Source organism: Myotis myotis, unplaced genomic scaffold, assembly GCF_014108235.1.
Source record: "Myotis myotis isolate mMyoMyo1 unplaced genomic scaffold, mMyoMyo1.p scaffold_m19_p_7, whole genome shotgun sequence".
Taxonomy (NCBI): Eukaryota; Metazoa; Chordata; class Mammalia; order Chiroptera; family Vespertilionidae; genus Myotis; species Myotis myotis.
Window position 1 is genome coordinate 34,479,223 of NW_023416379.1, and position 13,192 is coordinate 34,492,414.

The 13,192-nt window shown below is 41.8% G+C and overlaps 1 long non-coding RNA gene across 1 annotated transcript; it reads left to right on the top strand.

Annotated features, from left to right (window-relative positions):
• Positions 1-9,058: 9,058 nt before the first annotated feature.
• Positions 9,059-11,285, top strand: LOC118660074. The gene is made up of 3 exons (XR_004968816.1): positions 9,059-9,116; positions 10,996-11,087; positions 11,228-11,285. It is a non-coding gene; the product is annotated as an uncharacterized LOC118660074 (long non-coding RNA).
• The last annotated feature ends 1,907 nt before the right edge of the window (positions 11,286-13,192 follow it).

The following is a 13,192-nucleotide window of genomic DNA, read 5'->3' on the forward strand; positions in this document are numbered from 1 at the left end:
AATTAATCAACGCGGGAGGGGGGTACTTGTGGATGGGGGCGGAGAAAGCGTTAACTTGACTCGCTTTGACTCTCGTCGGTCTATATCCGCGTCTGTCTCCCTCCACTCGGTTCCCTCCCCCATCTTACCCGAGTGTGTGTGTGTGTGTGTGTGTGTGTGTGTGTGTGTACGCGCGCGCGCACGCGTGTGTGTGTTAAAGACAATGGTTGGGATTTGTGTGCTGCATGTTTTCTTTCTCCGTGGTCCATATTGGTTTCACAGATACTGCACAAGGTTTGTTTTTTTAACGGCTGCAAATGTTAAATCGCCCCAAATTGAAAGGTATTTAAACTACGAAGATCGAGTTTCATCAAACGAGATCGCGAGTTAGAATTAGGTCTGTAGGCCAGATGTGGAAAATGCAAAAGCGGCAAGCAGCCGAAGCCACACTCCTTCCCTATCCCACATTGGCATGAAATAAAATATTTCGAGATTGGCCTGCGGCGCTCATCAAGTACCCCCTCTCTGACAATTACCAATTAGTGACCCCCCTACACGGTGTGTGTGTGTGTGTGTGTGTGTGTGTGTATATATATATATATATATATATATATATATATATAGATATAGAGAGAGAGAGAGAGAGAGAGAGAGAGAGAGAGAGAACCATTTACAAAAGATCAAAAACGGTTCGCCTTTTGTCACTATATGGAACGACAGTTTTCCTTTATGGCGAAAGGAGCCAGTCTCGAGCGCACGAATCCATATTTACTGTTGGGATGCAATTCGTGTCGATATGAATCGCTTTCAGCCCACTGCCAGGATCTGATGGACTCTATTTCTGAACGTGTGTGAATGTGCATGCAAGCGAGTGTACTCCAGGCAGGGAGGGAGGCAGGAGCGATGAAATTCTAAACAACCGGATTGACGATTACAGTTCTAGGGAGAAACTGTATGTTGAGAGACAGCAAGAAGACCCCTGAACGTTCCAAGTGTAACCTGGGTTGGAGAACAAGCTTCTATAAGGGGACACAGGGTCCTTCCATCTGCACCCCTTGCCACCGAAGTGCCAGACGCTATCTGTGTGTGAAAAGCTAGACACTGATTTAAAGAATGGGGTGGGGGTGGGGCAAAAATCAAGGCGATAGCCTAATTAATAAGTATTCTCCTACCACTGAAATGTTTGCTCCCAAAGTTTCACTCGTGTCGGAACCAAGACCACCTTTTCTCGTTTACATTTAGTGACCCTGAAACGGATAATTTTTCACTTATGGAGTTGAGAAGCAGTCGAGGTTCATTTCTCCTGATGCTTGCTGGCTCTGAATTCTTAGTTTTAGTTCCTGCTCATTGCAGGCAAATGGGTCACGCTTTGAGTGAAAAAGATGGATGGTTACAGCCAACAACTCTTTGTCCAAGTATTGCTTTGAAAATCAGCAAACTGCATAGTTACGTGAAGCTTCCTCTTCTCATTGTCCACTTCCTTCAGAAGCATCATTCAATCACGAAGTCAAAATCCCCAGAGCTGTTGGAAAGACGTGCCCCTAGACGTGTATGTTGCCAAATGTGTAAGCACCTGATCCAAGACCCCAGCCGCCGCGATGGATCCGAATCCCCCGTATTAGCGGAGTTCCAACTTGAAAAGCAAACTGGGATGATCCAAAACCACCTTCCAGGCGGTTCTCAAAAGCTCCTTTAGGCTGTTGGTCCCCCTCCCCCCCGCCCCCAACATACATCACTCCCTCTTCTTCTGCACCCTTCTCCCCGTTTTAGCTTTGGGTGATTGCTAGCTCGCTTTCGGATTTTCTCGCAGACACGTCCTCAGCCCTCCGTTTGGGGGCCACTTTTATTGCTCCTTTGTTACTAGGCTGCGGTGTCGCTTTCCCCCCTTTCCTTCTCGAATGCCTATTTGCCTGGTATCGGCTTGTCTCCTTGGCAACGGCCGGGGATGATTTGGAGCCCCGAGCGGGGGGAAGGGGAAGGGGCGGAGCGGGAGGGAAGCAGGGAGGAGTTGGAGGGAAAAGAGATGCTGAGAGGGAGACTGGGGGACAGACAGCAAAACAGATGGCTGCGCGAGGGGGCGGGTCCAGCCCGGGAGTGGGGTGGACCCCAGGCGTCGTGGGCGCGGGAGAACCAATCAATTCCCACGGCAGCTTCGGGGCTAGAAAACAAATGTAAACCCCAGATTCACTCCCAGGAGCGGTCCCTAGGAGAAGGTAGAAAAGGTGGCTTCCGTTCCACACGAGAGCGCATTTCTAGCAGAGGTTGCCAAGCGTCCCAGGCCCAGTCACTGTCGTGGGGGAGGCGCTGCTCACGGAGCCAACCTCTCCCAGCCTCTTACAGCGTCGGACCAAGGAAAGAAAAGCCACGAATGTGGGAGAGGGTGAAGGCGGAGGTTGGGTGAGGAAGGAAGGGGCTGGGAGAAGGAAAGAGGTCCTTCTACCCTGGAAGCTACATAATGGCAGGGAAGGACCGCCAACCAGACTGGAACCGGTGGGAAGTTGTACAATGTGAATATGTAGTTCCTCGGGAGTTGGGTGTTCTCAGACTCAGAGCTAAAGGTTTCCAATAAAGTGCTAATTAGAGAAATACGATTATTTATATAAAAATATTAACAAACCCAAGAGGTGATAGTGAAAATGTAAAGCTGTAACCGACTCACCAGGGAGAAACAGGCAGGCAGCCAGTCTTGATTTGTACCTTGCACTGGGGTGTTTAAGATGATGATAATCTGTATATGGCTTATTCTAGAAAAAGAACCATTTACTTAGGATACCTCAACGTTATATTTTTCTTTAAAATGTTAGCACTGGAAGGAATTTTTAAGAATTTGCCACAAATTCTTGAGGGCCTATCGTTTGCCAGACATACTGTTCTAGGCCTAGTTTTCACACCAGTGGAATAGACAGATGCAGTTTCTGGCCGCATGGAGCTTACATTTTGTGCAATGAGAGCGAAGTGGATCATCTGGTTTCATCCTCTCACTTACCAGATGAAGAACGAGGCCCAGGGAAGTTGTCAGGTTCTGTCAGACTATAGAACCAGGAATGCAGCTCACCGCCTTGATGAGCCCAAGTCCTCAGCTTTCCCCACTAATGCACAGCACTGCCTCGCTTCCCATTGATGTCCTGGGCCATCACTTCACTTGGTAGGTTGGTCGTTTATTCCTAAATTATTCAGTTCCAGCTAAATACCAAAAGGGCGGCTAGACATCAGCTGACACCAGGGAAGAACCTGGACATGGTGTTCCCTCTCATGCTGCTTCCACTTTGTATTAGCTTTTAAAACTTATCAGAATGTGAAGAAAGAGACCAAAGATATTAACTGTGTGCTTTAACAAAACAAACAAAAATATTTTAAAAGATGAGTGTCACTTTCTAGATTCTGAATTAAATAGGCTTTTTCGTCTGAAAGCTTTCATTCAGCAGCATTCATTCATAAACAAATACAAGATCCCAAGGTGCTAATGGTGCTGTGCTCCATTTTTTTCATTTTAGATTTTATTATATATATATATATATATATATATATATATATATATATATATATTGATTTCAGAGAGGAAGGGAGAGAGGGATAGAAACATCAATGATGAAAGAATCATTGAGTGGCTGCCTCCTGCACGACCCCCACTGGAGATCAAGCCTGCAACTCTGGCATGTGTCCTGACCAGAATCAAACCTGGGACCCTTCAGTCTGCAGGCCAACACTCTATCCACTAAATCAAACTGGCTAGGGTTCATCTTTGATGTTATATTACCTGAACTTTAGTTCCAAAAAAAAATGGATTCATTTGGAATATAGTGTGGAGCAAAGCAGACACAGCCCCTCATTCATTCAACAGGTAGTTATCGAATTCCTATCATGTGCTAGGCATGGGAACACATCAAGGGGCAAGAAATCTTGATAGAGCTTACATTCTAGTGTGGGGAGAAAAACAAAATTAATACATATCAGTAAGCAAATTGTATAGATTATTAGAGGTCCGTAAGTAGTATTGTGAGCAAGGTGGGAAACCAGAGCAAAGGAATAAAGATGGGACTATAGGATTGAAATTCTAGATAGGACCAAGAAAGGCCCCAGTCAGAAGATAAACTTTTAGCAGATTTGAAGAGGTGAGGAAGTTGATAATGGTGCTTCTAACCTAATAAGAGTGAGAGAGAAGTCAGAAGTGAACAAAAAGCTCACAAATAGATATATAATTGTAAATGGTCCTGTCTTATGGGCTCTGAAGAAAAATACAGGGTGTTTATAAATAGCCTATTTGAGAGGGTTAAAGAAGGCCTGTTGAAGGGAGTGACATGTAAGTGGAAACCTACTGGAAGAGTAGGCATTAGATAAAGAGGTAGAGAGTTGTGTTCAAATGGAGGAAATAGTGATGCCCTGAGTAGGTAATAGTTCAAATGGGTTTGGAATGAAGGTCAAGAGATTAGTTTGGACAGGTTTTGAGATACCTGTAACACATCCTGAAAAAGTGAAATGGCAGAGTCTGGAGCTCAAAGACTGGTTTGGAAAGTAAATACAGAGTTGTGATCATTCCATATGTAAACATTTTCTGAATCCAAGTCATAAAATATGTAAAGCACAAGAGACTGGTGAATCCCACCCTGAGTACCTTCTGCTTTAAGACACGGGGTAGATACTTGTCAATTTTACCTCAATAAAGCTAAAAAACAAAAAAAACAAAAACAACACACAGCATAACATAATAAAATAAAGCCAGGTTTGGAAAGTAGCATTCAACTAGTGTTTTACCCATTGTCCACTGAGGGTTATCTGACTTTAGGAATCTAATAAGATTTCTAATGGCTCTAAGAGCATAGTGGGATCTCATTATTTTGTATACAGTAGGAGGTTTTTTAATGAATATAATGTACTAAAACTTAAAATTAAATTAGACTTTGCTTTAGTGTTCTTTACTAACTATCCACTAGTACTCAGATAAAAAATATTCTTTCATAATTAGGAAACATCAGAGTCACTGATTATCTAACCTGAAGAGACAAAGATAACACATCTACAATAGGAATGAAGTTTCTGGACTCTTAGATCCCCTTAAAATCCGTAGGTGATTACTACAAAACCACTATAATCATGAGTATGTGTTTAGTCACTGCTCTTTTTTTAAAAAAAATTTATTTGAAAAGATCACTGAAGGGCAGGATACATTCTAGATTAGAGAAAGGTAAACAAAAAGTAGCGGGCGGGGGGGGGGGGGGCAGAGGGGGGTGGAGAGAGAAATAAGATTTTAAAGAAAAACTTTTCTCCAGGAATTCTAAATCAAGGCTTATCCACAGTTGCATTTCCTGGATTGCAAATTTTACTCCCCAGGGACAGGATGAAAACTTTCCATATCAGCTTTTGAAAGACCTGAGTTGAAAGAAGAAGGTTATTCCCCTTCCATTTTTGTTTTTAGAAGTAGCAGGTAACTAAATAAAAATAAGCAATCAAAGTTTACTTTTAAAGCAGCGATTCTCAACCTGTGGGTCACGACCCCTTTGGCGGTCGAACGACCCTTTCACAGGGGTCGCCTAAGACCATCCTACATATCAGATATTTACATTATGATTCATAACAGTAGCAACATTACAGTTATGAAGTAGCAACGAAAATAATTTTATGGTTGGGTCACAACATGAGGAACTGTATTTAAAGGGCCAGAAGGTTGAGAACCACTGTAAAGGTCAGATTCCTTATCTAATAAAGTTACTTGACTAATTGGCCAACTAGAAATGAGAGCAGAAATTTCACATGGAAAAAAAGCTGACTCTTCAGTGTGAGAACCATGCAAAGGGTAATTTTTCATTGTATTTTGAAGTCATAAATACTTCCAGATATTAAAAAAGTAGATTAAATCCCTGGCTAGAATGAGATCATTGAACTACTCTATAGCTCTAGAAATTGAAGTATGAAATTATATTTAACAGTTATCTTTATCCCAAATAATATAGTTTTTAAAAAGAATATGTAAAATCACTGCTGCAATCAGTAAACCGACAAGATTTTTATTAAGCTCCTGCTGAAGCAGACCTCAGTAAGGCCCTCTACAGTGTGAGGGACTTTTCAGCGCCTTCAGCACTCTGTTAGGCTTTCTGATGGGATGACATTCATTTGCTCAACAGGTTTTTATTAAACGCCTACTTTATACCAGGCTATTGTGCTTTGCTTTTGATACCTCACTGAATCCCCACTGTAACCGTATAAGGTAGAACCCCTTACTTTCATTGTCTTCACAAACCAAGTCCTCCAGCGGTTACATTACATGCTCAAGTTTTCGCTGCTCCTACAAGGTCTGGGCGGGGCCTTGAATCTTGTGGCTGTCTCCCTGGATACCATGCTGCCTTGGAGAGTAAGAATTTTATGGGATGTTCCCAGTTCTTGTTTAGGTTACAAAAGCGCCCAAAAGACACGAAAAATTAAGCAAAAGGTGTTAAACTTTATGCATTGTGAGATAAGTATTTAGGGCCACATCTATAAAATGGGAATTAGCATTCAAAGAAACATGCACGCACACATACACACACACACACACACATACACACACACACACACACACAGAACCTGACAGGTCAGATTCTTCTACCTGGGAACATCTTTAGTAACTTTATCCAGGATAGAAGTCATCACAAATTAGATTTTGATGTAATTGAATAAAACAATGGTTCAATTGCACCAAGAACTTATCTTCCCTGGGGCCAAGTGTGAGTGTTGCCTAGGGCAGAGTGAAGCCATTTGGAATGTAGGTAAAATAAAGTGTAGAACTTGGAGAGGGGTGGGGAAGTGACATTTGGGAAGGAAATCCAGATGAAGATGTGGCTGGAAGGTGAGATCACAGATGAGAAGGTCCACATCGTCACAGCACCACTATGAGAAGACTGTAAGGGTTCCAGGGAAGGAAGAGAATCACAATAGAGAATGTAGGGGCCCATGACAATGTGGCAGTCTTCCATGCAAGGTACAACTGGAATTTGACTTACATGTTGGTTGTAGGAGTAAATGCAGCAGTTTTGCACTTATTATTTCATTTAATGCCCACAGTAAATCCATACATCCTATGAAATGATCACTTTATCAAAACACCCATCAGTCAAATGCCAAGCTTCAAAGCCGTTTGAGGAACATTTTTCTTTGAAATGGGCTTCACAAGCCACATAAGAAACTTTGTCTTGATACATTATAATTGTACTTTGAGGATGATTTTTTAAAAAGATTCTCTCTTTTATTTATTTTAGAGAGGAAGGGAGAGGGAAGACAGAAACATCAATGATGAGAGAGAATCACTGATCGGTTGCTTTATGCACGCCCTCCACTGGGGATGTGCCCTGACTGGGAATCAAACCTATGACCTCCTGGTTCATAGGTCAACACCCAACCACTGAGCCACATCAGCTGGGCATGAGGATGATTTTTATTACTAAAATTGTATTACCTCTTTGATCATCCAATTTAATACCACTAACACCTTCTAGGTACATTAAACATTTCAGTATTCAATTCTCTTTCAAAATATAATCTTATTCTCTGTGTTTTGGGATGTTTTTAAAATTAATATTGTCATTAGAGAATTTACTACTCTTGGGGTAAAGCAGCTATGGTGTTGGGTGACTACAGTATTTGAGGACATGGGTTCAATTTCCAGTTAAAATACTTGGTAGCTGATGTAACCTTACAGAGTTGACGGGTTCTCTGAGCCCAAGTTACCTCCTTTGTAAGATGTGGCTAAATATTTATATCTTTTTTTTCTTCTTTTTTTGGTACTTGGGTTCTGTCTAGGAAAGAATTTACAGTCAAGATCCAAACTGTAAGAAAACATTTATTTGGTAAATTACAGAGGTAAAAGAAGCAATTTCTAGAAGAAATGGGCATAGGAAACAAGTTATGGAGATAAAGGAAGGTCCCTTGGAGCTTGGGAGTGAGGAAGCTAAGGGTAACATTCCTGAGGCCCAGGAGGGAGAGCGCCCAAAATTTATATCTTAAAGTGTTGTTAAGCAATGTATTGTTGTTTTTGTTGGAAGGCGTGCTTTCTAAGAAGCTTTTTGTTAGAATTTGAATGAAAATTGGCAGGAGATATAATGAATGTTCTGAGATGATACCTGCAATAGCCCAGACCCAGAACTTAGTACTTAGTTTATCAATAAATGCTAGGTTTCCTTTTCATCTTGGAGCAAGGGGGTCTGGTGAAAATCTCTGAATAGACTTGGAAGTAAAAAGTGATAAGCAAAATGTATATCGGCAGAGCTGTTATTAAGTACAGTCATGTGTCACTTAACAGGTATGTCTTCTGAGAAATGTGCTGTTAGGTGATTTTATCATTGTGCAAACATCATAGAGTATACCTACACAAACCTAGATAGTATAGCCTACTACACACCTAAGCTATATAGTATTAGCCTCTTTTTTAAAAAAATTAATCTTTATTGTTGAGATTATTACAGTTGTCCCTCTTTTTTCCTCCCATAGCTCCCCTCCACCCAGTTCCCACCCACCCCAGAACCTTGCCACCCTATTGTGTGTCCATAGGTAATGCATACATGCATATAAAATCTTTGTCTAATCTCTTCCCGCACCCCCCACAACCCCTTCCCTCTGAGAATTGTCAGTTTGTTCTATTTCCATGCCCCTCATTCTATTCCATTCACTAGTTTATTCTGTTCATCAGATTTTTTATTCATTTGATTTTTAGAGTCACTTGTTGATAGATATGTATTTGTTGTCACTTTGTTGTTCATAATTTTTTATCTTTACCTTTTTCTTCTTCTTCTTAAAGAATACCCTTCAGCATTTCATATAATATTGGTTTGGTGGTGATGAACTCCTTTAGCTTTTTCTTTTCTGTGAAGTTCTTTATCTGACCTTCAATTCTAAATGATAGCTTTGCTGTGTAGAGTAATCTTGGTTGTAGGTTCTTGCTATTCATCACATTGAATACTTCTTGCCACTCCCTTTTGGCTTGCGTAGTTTCTGTTGAGAAATCAGCTGACAGTCATATGGGTACTCCCTTGTAGGAAACTAACTGTTTTTCTCTTGTTGCTTTTAAGATTCTCTCTTGTCTTTTGACCTTGGCATTTTAATTATGATGTGTCTTGGTGTGGTCCTCTTTGGATTCCTCTTGTTTGCAGTTCTTTGGGCTTCCTGAACTTGTAAGTCTATTTCTTTCACCAGGTAGGGGAAGTTTTCTGTCATTATTTCTTCAAATAGGTTTATAATATCTTGCCCTCTCTCTCCTTCTGGCACCCCCATAATTCGGATGTTGGTATACTTGAAGTTGTCTCAGAGGCTCCTTACACTATCTTCATATTTTTAGATTCTTTTTTCTTTTTTCTCTTCTGGTTGGGTGTTTTTTGCTTCCTCGTATTTCAAATCATTGATTTGACTCTCGGGATCCTCTAATCTACTGTTGAATCCCTGTATATTATTCTTTATTTTAGTCAGTGTATGCTTAATTTCTGACTGGTCCTTTTCCTTTTTTTTTTTTTTTTTTTTTTTTTTTTTGGCATTCTCCCTAAGATCCTTGAAAGTCTCACTAAGTTCGTTGGAGGTTTCTAGAAGATTTTTGAGTTCAAAACCTGATAACCATGGTTTTGAACTCTATATCTAACTCTATATCTAGTAGTTGGCTTTCTTCCATTTCTTTCATTTGTGACATGTTTCTTTGTCTCTGCATTTTGGCTGCTTCCCTGTGTTTGTTTTCATGTATTGGGTAGCTGCTAAGTCTCCTTGAGTTGATAGAGTGGCCTTGTGTAGTAGGTGTCCTATAGGGTCCAGTGGCTCAGTCTCCCCAATTTCCTGAGATAGACACTCTTGGTGCACCCCTCTGTGGGCTGTGTGCACAGTCTTGTTGTAGTTGAGCCTTGATTGCTGTTGGGAGGAATTGACCTCCAGGCCAATTGGTTGTGGGGACCAGCTGGGACTACAGTGGGAGAGCTGCTGTGCAGGAGACACCCTTATGGGCAGGACTTGCTTCAGTGAGGCTTTGGTGCTCACTGAGTCTGCCCCTTGAGTGTGTCGCTTATGGATCTGAAGAACTGTAATCTGGTGTTGTCTCACACTGACCACTGGGCACACTGGCTCTTGGGTCTCCAGGAGGGTACAAAGTCAGTCACTGCCTGGGGCCACCCAGCAGGCGCTATAGAGAGATTCTTCCTCTTTGTATCAGGTTTGGAAGTGCCCAGATGAGGCCCAGCTATGAAGCAAGGCAGGCTGGTGCTGGTGCCAGTTTTGGGGCCTTTTATTGAAAGGTTTGGGGCTCCGTGACCTAGCTGCATCTTGTTTTGACAGATTTTTAGCCTGAGAAAGAACAGACCATTCATATGCCAAAGCTGCTGCGCACAGCTTGGGTGGGGTTATAAATTGGATGGGGCGGGGCCTCAGGGAATCACCAGCCGGAGCAAACAGAAATGGCTGCCAGTCAGCCCTACACAGGGGAGGTCCCAGCAAGGGAACAATGACCGCTGCGAGCACCTCTGTCTGGAAGAAAGCCATCCCTGAGGTCCTGCCCTGATGCCAGATAGTCCAGTTTCTCCCGTGTGTGTCTGGGTCCCCCAGAGCCTCACCCGGCCCTGGAGCTCAGAGGAAGTGGGAGCTTATACATTCAGTTCGTGGTGCCGGCCTTTTAAGAGGAGCAGCTGGGTCTCTAGCAGCCGTGAGTTTCTCAGCCCCAATCCGCACTGGTGTTTACTGCCCGTAGGGACTTCTTCCCCAGCTCTGGGGCCCTGGGCTGGGGGCCTGGTGTGGAGCTGGGATTCCTCGCTCCTCCAGGCGGCCTCCGCAGAGGCATCTCCCTCCCCATTAAAAGAGCGGCACACGGGGTGCCGGACCAGCCCGCTCGCGCCTCCGCACCTCCTGCCAGGCTCCGTGTGCTTTCTTCTTCACCTCTCTAGTTGCAGGACTTCCACTCAGCCCGCTTTCCGCGGTTCTGGCTGATAGCTGTTCTGTCTTTTAGTTGTAATTTTGATGTGGTGGTGGGAGGTGGCAGGTACAGGCGGTTACCTGAGGCGCCATCTTGGTTCTCTCCGACAGCAGCTTCTTGCTCCTGGGCTACCACCCTGTACAGCAAGCATGTCAAACTCACGGCCCACAACGAATATTTTTGCGGCCCAGCCAATATAACGGTATGAAGAAATGTTTTAATAAAAATGTCCTAACTTAATTTTTACAATATCCTGTTATACATAATTATTAATAACAAACTACAACGTTCGCTAATGACTGATTACTATAATCGTGTTGCATTCATTTCCCTTATGCGCAGGCGCACCATTTCTCTCCACTAATACCAGCCTCGAATATTTTAGCAGCCGATTGCCGCGTCATTAATCTTGGACTGACTTGTTTGGTGTGAGCAACAGGAAATATTTCTCTTTCAGAGAACAAGAAAAATAGGTTCATTTGCATTATGCTTATTAATTTGTGCAGTTATTCAGTGTCTGGTAAGTTAATGTTCAATAAAAAAATATTAATTTTTATTAAAATGTTCTATTATTTTATGTTAACAATTACTCATTTATGTCAGCCCTTTGTATTCCGCATGTCTCTATTGAAATCAAGTGGTAGTAAATAGAAACAAAAAATTGCTGACGAACATCGAAATTTCCAAGAAAAGTGGGAATTGGAGTATTTTTGCTGTGAAGTAAAAAATAAAATAACCTGCTTGATATTTAATAATGCTATTAGTGTACCAAAGTTATACATTGAAAATTGAAGCTTTTGTTTTTTTTTGCAGCCCACATAAACTTAAACTTCGTTTATTTGGCCCGTGTTAGCCTTTGAGTTTGACATGCCTGCTGTACAGCATGTCACTGCACTGAGTACTGTAGGCAATTGTAACACAATGGTATTTGTGTATCTAAACAGATCTAAACAACACGAGATTAAATCATGTACGAGAGAGTGATGCAATCAAGAGACGTGGTAAATGAGCTATACGAGGCTGCTGCTGGTGTAACACAACTACTGTTTTACAGCAAACATTTTTTTATAAGTAGGAATAATACGCTCTAAAATAATGATAAAAGTATTCTGTGGTATAGTAAATACCATGTGGTCATTTATTATGATTATCAAGTATTATGCACTGTATATAATAATTGTATGCGCTATACTTTTAGACAACTGGCTACAGAGTAGGTTTGTTTACACCATCATCGCCACAAAAACAGAATTCATTGGGCTGCGATGTCAATAGAAGGCTACGCTGTCACTAGGCCATAGGAATTTTTCAGCTCCACTGTAATCTTATGGAACCACCACTGTATGTGCAGTCTGTCATTGCCAGAAATGTCGCTATGCATTGCATGACTACACTCGCTTGTAAAGTAAGCATTTTCAGCGGACCCATTTCTTGACTTCTTTGAGCAGAATTCCCGAAGAACTCTGAGGGGAGCTGCGGAAGGACTACAGAAGGCCCTACCTGTAGCAGGCGATTCCATGTGAGTTGTTGTATTTTCCTCTCAGCAAGCTGCTTTCATGAGGGAAGTGGGGTTATCTTTCTTTATTAATGTCAATTTTAAATAACATTTAGATTTTCACATGATTAGGCAAATGCTACCAGTATAACCCCACATTTTAATTTCCTTATAACTATTTTTTTTAAATCTATGTTTTTTCCAAATATCTTACAAGCCAGAGCTGTTTAATGTAAGTAGGCAATTTGCCCTCCTCCCTTGAACAGCTCTTCATCTGAGGCTTAGCTGGGAGATGTCAAAATAACCAGCAATTTAAAAAAATTTGCATTAGATTTTTTAAAATCCTACTGTTCTCATAGAAAATCCACACAGTGTAATGAGCTTTTTAGGGATTCTCTCTCACTCCCACCCCAGCCGTGTGCTAATTAAAAATCTTGTTAGAACCAATATATTTTCCTCTAATTTTGAAAAAAAATTAAAAAATTTATAGCAATTATAATCCCACAATGATTATTATTGTCATCATGTTACAAAATGTGAAACACTAGAACAGCAGGAGGCAGGGCTCTGTCTGGTGCAGCAGTTAGAGTTCTGGAATCGAATAAACAGTTTTGGGTCCAGGCTCTGTGAGGTAAGGATTAGAATCATTTCAGTGACGGGATAGATAGCAAAGCCTGAAGAGATGATTTTACCTACATCACACTGCAACTAAGCAGTCTGGTAACTGCGTGTCCAAGTGTCCTTTCCCTGCAGAAAAGAACTCTATAACTTCACAGACATCAAATTCAAATTGTGTTCTCACTATGCAGAGA